Here is an 8,995-nt window from a genome sequence, read left to right as displayed (position 1 = left end):
ACCCCGTCTGCCCTGTCCCGTTCCGTGCCCCCCCCGTCTGCCCTGTCCCGTTCCGTGCCCCCCCCCCGTCTGCCCCGTCCCGTTCCGTGCCCCCCTCCCCCCCGTCCTGTTCTGTGGCTCCCCGTCTACCCCCGTCCCGTTCCGTGCGCCCCCGTCTTCCCCGTCCCGTTCCATGCCCCCCCCCCCGTCCTGTTCCGTGCCCCCCCACCGTCTGCCCCGTCCCGTTCCGTGCCCCCCCCGTCCTCTTCCGTGTCCCCCCCCGTCTGCCCCGTCCCGTTCCGTGCGCCCCCGTCTGCCCCGTCCCGTTCCATGCCCCCCCCCGTCCTGTTCCGTGCCCCCCCACCGTCTGCCCCGTCCCGTTCCGTGCCCCCCCCCCCCGTCTGCCCCGTCCCGTTCCGCGCGCTCCCGTCAGTCCCGTCCCGTTCCGTGCGCCCCCATCTGCCCCGTCCCGTTCCGTGCCCCTCCCCCCCGTCTCGTTCCGTCTGCCCCGTCCCGTTCTGTGCCCCCCGTCTGCCCCCGTCCCGTTCCGTGCCTCCCCCACTCCCCGGTCTGCCCCCATCCCGTTCCGTGCCCCCCCCGGTCTGCCCCCGTCCCACTCCGAGCCCCGTCTGTCCCCATGCCGTTCCGTGCCCCCCCCCGCCCCCGTCCCATTCCCTGCCCCCCCCGTCCCGTTCTGTGCCCCCCCCCGTCTGCCCCCGTCCCGTTCCATGCCCCCCATCTTGCCCTGTCCTGTTCCGTGCCCCCCCGTCTGCCTCCGTCCCGTTCCGTGCCCTCCGTCCCGTTCCGTGCCCCCCATCTTCCCCGTCCCGTTCCGTGCCCCCCGTCTGCCCCGTCCCCTTCCGTGCCCCCTGTCTGCCCCGTCCTGTTCCGTGCCCCCCGTCTGCCACGTCCCGTTCCGTGCACCCTGTCTGCCCCGTCCCGTTCCGTGCACCCTGTCTGCCCCGTCCCGTTCTGTCCGTCCCCGTCCCGTTCCATGCCCCCCCGTCTGCCCCGTCCCGTTCCGTGCACCCAGTCTGCCCCGTCCCGTTCCGTCCGCCCCCGTCTGCCCCGTCCCGTTCCGTGCCCCCCGTCTGCCCCCGTCCCGTTCCGTGCCCCCCGTCCCGTTCCGTGCACCCCGTCTGCCCCGTCCCGCTCCGTGCACCCCGTCTGCCCCGTCCCACTCCGTGCACCCCGTCTGCCCCTGTCCCGTCCCGTGCCCCCCGTCTGCCCCGTCCCGTTCCATGCGCCCCCTTTTGCCCCGTCCTGTTCCGTGCCACCGCCCGCCGCCCTGTCCCGTTCCGTGTCCCCCCCTGCACCTGTCCCCTTCCGTTTCACCGTACGTCCCTGTCCCCTTCTGTCCCCCCTTCGTGTCCCCCGTCCGTCCCCCATTCCGTGTCCCCTGTCCGTCCCCCATTCCGTGCCCCCCATCCGTCCGCCCTTCCGTGCCCCCCGTCCGTCCCCCCTTCCGTGCCCCCCGTCCGTCCCTGTCCCGTTCCGTGCCCCCGTCTGCCCCCGTCCCATTCTGTGCCCCCCCGTCCAGCTCCTCGCCTCCGCCCCCGTCCCGTTCTGTGCCCCCCCGTCCAGCCCCTCGCCGCCCCGTCCGCCCCCGTCCATTTCCTTGCTGTCCCGTTCTGTGCCCCCTGTCTGCCCCCGTCCTGTTCCGTGCCCTACCCGTCTTCCCCCGTCCTGCTCCGTGCACCCCGTCTGCCCCGTCCCGGTCCGTCCGCCCCCGTCTGCCCCGTCCCGTTCCGTGCGCTCCCGTCTGCCCCGTCCCGTTCCGTGCCCCCCCCCGTCTGCCCCGTCCCGTTCCGTGCCCCCCCCCCCGTCTGCCCCGTCCCGTCCCGTTCCGTGCGCCCCCGTCTGCCCCGTCCCGTTCCGTGCGCCTCCGTCTGCCCAGTCCCGTTCCGTGCGCCCCCGTCTGTCCATTCCCGTTCCGTGCGCCCCCGTCAGCCCAGACCCGTTCCGTGCGGCCCCGTCTGCCCTGTCCTGTTCCGTGCACCCTGTCTGCCCCCGTCCCGTTCTGTGGCTCCCCGTCTGCCCCCGTACCGTTTTGTGCCCCCCCTGTCTGCCCCCGTCCCGCTCCGTGCCCACCGTCTGCCCCCGTCCCGTTCCGTGCCCCCCCCCCCCCCCCCCCCCGGTCTGCCCCCGTCCTGTTCTTTGCTGCCCCGTCTGCCCCCGTCCCGTTCCGTGCCCCCTGTCTGTCCCCATGCCATTCCGTGCCCCCCCCCCGCCCCTGTCTCGTTCCCTGCTCCCTGTCTGCTCCAGTCCCGTTCCGTGCACCCCCTCCGTACCCGTCCCGTTCTGTGCCCCCTGTCCGCCCCCGTACCCTTCCGAGCCCCCCCCCCCGTCTGCCTCCGTCCCGTTCCGTGCAGCCCCGTCTGCCGCCGTCATGTTCCGTTCCTCGCCCGCCCCCTCGTCTGCCCCCGTTCCGTGCCCCTCCCGTCTGCCCCTGTCCCGTTCCGTACCCCCCCGTCTGCCCCCGTCCCATTCCGTGCACCCCGTCTGCCCCGTCCCGTTCCGTGCACACCGTCTGCCCTGTCCCGTTCCGTGCCCCCCCCCGTCTGCCCTGTCCCGTTCCGTGCCCCCCCCCCGTCTGCCCCGTCCCGTTCCGTGCCCCCCTCCCCCCCGTCCTGTTCTGTGGCTCCCCGTCTACCCCCGTCCCGTTCCGTGCGCCCCCGTCTTCCCCGTCCCGTTCCATGCCCCCCCCCGTCCTGTTCCGTGCCCCCCCACCGTCTGCCCCGTCCCGTTCCGTGCCCCCCCCCACCCGTCTGCCCCGTCCCGTTCCGCGCGCTCCCGTCAGTCCCGTCCCGTTCCGCGCGCTCCCGTCAGTCCCGTCCCGTTCCGTGCGCCCCCCGTCTTCCCCGTCTCATTCCGAGCCCCCCGTCTTCCCCGTCCCGTTCCGTGCACCCAGTCTGCCCAGACCCGTTCCGTGCGGCCCCGTCTGCCCCGTCCCGTTCCGTGCCCCCTGTCTGTCCCCATGCCATTCCGTGCCCCCCCCCCGCCCCTGTCCCGTTCCCTGCTCCCTGTCTGCTCCTGTCCCGTTCCGTGCACCCCCTCCGTCCCCGTCCCGTTCTGTGCCCCCTGTCCACCCCCGTACCCTTCCGAGCCCCCCCCCCCCCCCGTCTGCCACCGTCCCGTTCCGTGCAGCCCCGTCTGCCGCCGTCATGTTCCGTTCCTCGCCCGCCCCCCTCGTCTGCCCCCGTTCCGTTCCGTGCCCCCCCCGTCTGCCCCTGTCCCGTTCCGTACCCCCCCCGTCTGCCCCTGTCCCGCTCCGTGCACCCCGTCTGCCCCGTCCCGTTCCGTGCCCCCCCGTCTGCCCCGTCCCGTTCCGTGCCCCCCCCCCGTCTGCCCCATCCCGTTCCGTGCCCCCCCCCCCCCATCCTGTTCTGTGGCTCCCCGTCTACCCCCGTCCCATTTTGTGCCCCCCCTGTCTGCCCCCGGCCCGCTCCGTGCACCCCGTCTGCCCCGTCCCGTTCCGTGCACCCGTCTGTCCTGTTCCGTGCGCCCCCGTCTGCCCCATCCCGTTCCGTGCCACCCCCGTCCTGTTCCGTGTCCCCCCCCCCGTCTGCCCCGTCCCGTTCCGTGCTCCCCCGTCTGCCCCGTCCCGTTCCATGCCCCCCCCCCGTCCTGTTCCGTGCCCCCCCACCGTCTGCCCCGTCCCGTTCTGTGCTCCCCCCCCGTCTGCCCCGTCCCGTTCCGCGCGCTCCCGTCAGTCCCGTCCCGTTCCGTGCGCCCCCATCTGCCCCGTCCCGTTCCGTGCCCCTCCCCCCCGTCTCGTTCCGTCCGCCCCCGTCTGCTCCGTCCCATTCCGAGCCCCCCGTCTTCCCCGTCCCGTTCCGTGCACCCAGTCTGCCCCGTCCCGGTCCGTCCGCCCCCGTCTGCCCCGTCCTGTTCCGTGCCCCCATCCCGTTCCGTGCCCTCCGTCCCGTTCCGTGCCCCCCATCTCCCCCCGTCCCGTTACGTGCCCCCCCCGTCTGCCCCTGTCCCGCTCCGTGCACCCCGTCTGCCCCGTCCCGTTCCGTGCGCCCCCGTCTGCCCCGTCCCGTTCCGTGTCCCCCCTGCACCTGTCCCCTTCCGTTTCACCGTACGTTCCTGTCCCCTTCCGTCTTCCCTTCCGTGCCCCCCATCTGTCCCCATGCCGTTCCGTGCCCCCCGTCCGCACCGTCCCCTTCCGTGCCCCCCCCCCCCCCCCCGGTCTGCCCCCGTCCTGTTCTGTGCCGCCCCGTCTGCCCCCGTCCCGTTCCGTGCCCCCTGTCTGTCCCCATGCCGTTCCGTGCCCCACCCGCGCCCGTCCCGTTCCTTCCCCCCTGTCCCGCTCCGCGCACCCCGCCTGCCTCGTCCCGTTCCACCTGCCCCGTCCCGTTCCGTGTCCCCCCCCGCACCTGTCCCCTTCCGTTTCACCGTACGTCCCTGTCCCCTTCTGTCCCCCCTTCCGTGCCCCCCGTCCATCCCCCCTTCCGTGCCCCCCCGTCCGTCCCTGTCCCGTTCCGTGCCCCCGTTCCGTGCCGCCCTGTTCCGTGCCCCCCGTCTGCCCCCGTCCCATTCTGTGCCCCCCCATCCAGCTCCTCGCCTCCGCCCCCGTCCTGTTCCGTGCCCCCCCCGTCTGCCCCCGTCCATTTCCTTGCTGTCCCGTTCTGTGCCCCCCGTCTGCCCCCGTCCCGTTCCGTGCCCTCCCCGTCTACCCCCGTCCTGCTCCGTGCACCCCGTCTGCCCCCGTCCTGCTCCGTGCACTCCGTCTGCCCCTGTCCCGCTCCGTGCACCCCGTCTGCCCCCGTCCTGCTCCGTGCACCCCGTCTGCCCCCGTCCTGCTCTGTGCACTCCGTCTGCCCCTGTCCCGTTCCGTGTTCCCCCTGCACCTGTCCCCTTCCGTTTCACCGTACGTTCCTGTCCCCTTCCGTCTTCCCTTCCGTGCCCCCCATCTGTCCCCATGCCGTTCCGTGCCCCCCGTCCGCACCGTCCCGTTCCGTGCCCCCCCCCCCTCTGTCCCCGTCCCGTTCCTTCCCCCCCTTCCCGCTCCGCGCACCCCGCCTGCCCCGTCCCGTTCCATCTGCCCCGTCCCGTTCCGTGTCCCCCCCCCCTGCACCTGCCCCCTTCCGTTTCACCGTACGTCCCTGTCCCCTTCTGTCCCCCCTTCCCCGTCCCCCATTCCGTGCCCCCCGTCCATCCCCCCTTCCGTGCCCCCCGTCCGTCCCTGTCCCGTTCCGTGCCCCTCGTCCGGCCCCGTTCCGTGCCGCCCCGTTCCGTGCCCCCCGTCTGCCCCCGTCCCATTCTGTGCCCCCCCATCCAGCTCCTCGCCTCCACCCCCGTCCTGTTCCGTGCCCCCCCCCCCGTCTGCCCCCGTCCATTTCCTTGCTGTCCCGTTCTGTGCCCCCCGTCTGCCCCCGTCCCGTTCTGTGCCCTCCCCGTCTGCCCCCGTCCTGCTCCGTGCACCCAGTCTGCCCCTGTCCCATTCCGTGCGCCCCCGTCTGCCCCGTCCCGTAACGTGCCCCCTCCCGCCGTCGTCCTGTGCCCCCCGTCTGCCCGGTCCCGTTCCGTGTGCCCCCCTGCACCTGTCCCCTTCTGTGCACCCGCCTGCCCCGTCTGCTTCCGTGTCCCACCCGCCCCTATCCCCTTCCGTCCCCCCGTCCATCCCTGTCCCGTTCCGTGCCCCCTGTCTGCTCCTGTCCCGTTCCGTGCACCCCCTCTGTCATCGTCCCGTTCTGTGCCCCCCGTCCGCACCCGTACCCTTCCGAGCCCCCCCCCCCCCCGTCTGCCTCCGTCCCGTTCCGTGCCCCCCCCCCGTCCCGTCCCGTTCCGTGCAGCCCCGTCTGCCGCCGTCATGTTCCGTTCCTCCCCCCCCCCCCCCCCCCCCCCCCGTCTGCCCACGTTCCGTTCCGTGCCCCCCCCGTCTGCCCCTGTCCCGTCCCATGCCCTCCGTCTGCCCCGTCCCGTTCCGTGTCCCCCCCTGCACCTGTCTCCTTCCGTTTCACCGTACGTCCCTGTCCCCCCTTCCGTGTCCCCCGTCCGTCCCCCCTTCCGTGTCCCCCGTCCGTCCCCCATTCCGTGTCCCCCGTCCGTCCCCCATTCCGTGCCCCCCGTCCGTCCCCCCTTCCGTGCCCCCCGTCCGTCCCTGTCCCGTTCCGTGCCCCCCGTTCCGTGCCGCCCCGTTCCGTGCCCCCTGTCTGCCCCCGTCCCATTCTGTGCCCCCCTGTCCAGCTCCTCGCCGCCCCCGTCCCGTTCCGTGCCCCCACCCCCCCCGTCTGCCCCCGTCCATTTCCTTGCTGTCCCGTTCTGTGCCCCCCGTCTGCCCCCGTCCCGTTCCGTGCCCTCCCCGTCTGCCCCTGTCCCGCTCTGTGCACCCCGTCTACCCCGTCCCGCTCCGTGCACCCCGTCTGCCCCTGTCCCGCTCCATGCACCCCGTCTGCCCCGTCCCGTTCCGTGCGCCCCCGTCTGCCCCGTCCCGTTCCGTGTCCCCATCTGCCCCGTCCCATTCCGAGCCCCCCGTCTTCCCCGTCCCGTTCCGTGCACCCAGTCTGCCCAGACCCGTTCCATGCGGCCCCGTCTGCCCCGTTCCGTGCACCCTGTCTGCCCCTGTCCCGTTCTGTGGCTCCCCGTCTGCCCCCGTCCCGCTCCGTGCCCACTGTCTGCCCCGTCCTGTTCCGTGCCCCCTGTCTGTCCCCATGCCATTCCGTGCCCCCCCCCGCCCCTGTCCCGTTCCCTGCTCCCTGTCTGCTCCTGTCCCGTTCCGTGCACCCCCTCCGTCCCCGTCCCGTTCTGTGCCCCCTGTCCGCCCCCGTACCCTTCCGAGCACCCCCCCCCCCCCGTCTGCCACCGTCCCGTTCCGTGCAGCCCCGTCTGCCGCCGTCATGTTCCGTTCCTCGCCCGCCCCCCTCGTCTGCCCCCGTTCCGTTCCGTGCCCCCCCCGTCTGCCCCTGTCCCGTTCCGTACCCCCCCCGTCTGCCCCTGTCCCGCTCCGTGCACCCCGTCTGCCCCGTCCCGTTCCGTGCCCCCCCGTCTGCCCCGTCCCGTTCCGTGCCCCCCCCCCGTCTGCCCCATCCCGTTCCGTGCCCCCCCCCCCCCATCCTGTTCTGTGGCTCCCCGTCTACCCCCGTCCCATTTTGTGCCCCCCCTGTCTGCCCCCGGCCCGCTCCGTGCACCCCGTCTGCCCCGTCCCGTTCCGTGCACCCGTCTGTCCTGTTCCGTGCGCCCCCGTCTGCCCCATCCCGTTCCGTGCCACCCCCGTCCTGTTCCGTGTCCCCCCCCCCGTCTGCCCCGTCCCGTTCCGTGCTCCCCCGTCTGCCCCGTCCCGTTCCATGCCCCCCCCCCGTCCTGTTCCGTGCCCCCCCACCGTCTGCCCCGTCCCGTTCTGTGCTCCCCCCCCGTCTGCCCCGTCCCGTTCCGCGCGCTCCCGTCAGTCCCGTCCCGTTCCGTGCGCCCCCATCTGCCCCGTCCCGTTCCGTGCCCCTCCCCCCCGTCTCGTTCCGTCCGCCCCCGTCTGCTCCGTCCCATTCCGAGCCCCCCGTCTTCCCCGTCCCGTTCCGTGCACCCAGTCTGCCCCGTCCCGGTCCGTCCGCCCCCGTCTGCCCCGTCCTGTTCCGTGCCCCCATCCCGTTCCGTGCCCTCCGTCCCGTTCCGTGCCCCCCATCTCCCCCCGTCCCGTTACGTGCCCCCCCCGTCTGCCCCTGTCCCGCTCCGTGCACCCCGTCTGCCCCGTCCCGTTCCGTGCGCCCCCGTCTGCCCCGTCCCGTTCCGTGTCCCCCCTGCACCTGTCCCCTTCCGTTTCACCGTACGTTCCTGTCCCCTTCCGTCTTCCCTTCCGTGCCCCCCATCTGTCCCCATGCCGTTCCGTGCCCCCCGTCCGCACCGTCCCCTTCCGTGCCCCCCCCCCCCCCCCGGTCTGCCCCCGTCCTGTTCTGTGCCGCCCCGTCTGCCCCCGTCCCGTTCCGTGCCCCCTGTCTGTCCCCATGCCGTTCCGTGCCCCACCCGCGCCCGTCCCGTTCCTTCCCCCCTGTCCCGCTCCGCGCACCCCGCCTGCCTCGTCCCGTTCCACCTGCCCCGTCCCGTTCCGTGTCCCCCCCCGCACCTGTCCCCTTCCGTTTCACCGTACGTCCCTGTCCCCTTCTGTCCCCCCTTCCGTGCCCCCCGTCCATCCCCCCTTCCGTGCCCCCCCGTCCGTCCCTGTCCCGTTCCGTGCCCCCGTTCCGTGCCGCCCTGTTCCGTGCCCCCCGTCTGCCCCCGTCCCATTCTGTGCCCCCCCATCCAGCTCCTCGCCTCCGCCCCCGTCCTGTTCCGTGCCCCCCCCGTCTGCCCCCGTCCATTTCCTTGCTGTCCCGTTCTGTGCCCCCCGTCTGCCCCCGTCCCGTTCCGTGCCCTCCCCGTCTACCCCCGTCCTGCTCCGTGCACCCCGTCTGCCCCCGTCCTGCTCCGTGCACTCCGTCTGCCCCTGTCCCGCTCCGTGCACCCCGTCTGCCCCCGTCCTGCTCCGTGCACCCCGTCTGCCCCCGTCCTGCTCTGTGCACTCCGTCTGCCCCTGTCCCGTTCCGTGTTCCCCCTGCACCTGTCCCCTTCCGTTTCACCGTACGTTCCTGTCCCCTTCCGTCTTCCCTTCCGTGCCCCCCATCTGTCCCCATGCCGTTCCGTGCCCCCCGTCCGCACCGTCCCGTTCCGTGCCCCCCCCCCCTCTGTCCCCGTCCCGTTCCTTCCCCCCCTTCCCGCTCCGCGCACCCCGCCTGCCCCGTCCCGTTCCATCTGCCCCGTCCCGTTCCGTGTCCCCCCCCCCTGCACCTGCCCCCTTCCGTTTCACCGTACGTCCCTGTCCCCTTCTGTCCCCCCTTCCCCGTCCCCCATTCCGTGCCCCCCGTCCATCCCCCCTTCCGTGCCCCCCGTCCGTCCCTGTCCCGTTCCGTGCCCCTCGTCCGGCCCCGTTCCGTGCCGCCCCGTTCCGTGCCCCCCGTCTGCCCCCGTCCCATTCTGTGCCCCCCCATCCAGCTCCTCGCCTCCACCCCCGTCCTGTTCCGTGCCCCCCCCCCCGTCTGCC

This window comes from Mustelus asterias, unplaced genomic scaffold, assembly GCF_964213995.1.
Source record: "Mustelus asterias unplaced genomic scaffold, sMusAst1.hap1.1 HAP1_SCAFFOLD_1436, whole genome shotgun sequence".
Taxonomy (NCBI): Eukaryota; Metazoa; Chordata; class Chondrichthyes; order Carcharhiniformes; family Triakidae; genus Mustelus; species Mustelus asterias.
This window is presented reverse-complemented; position numbering follows the sequence as displayed.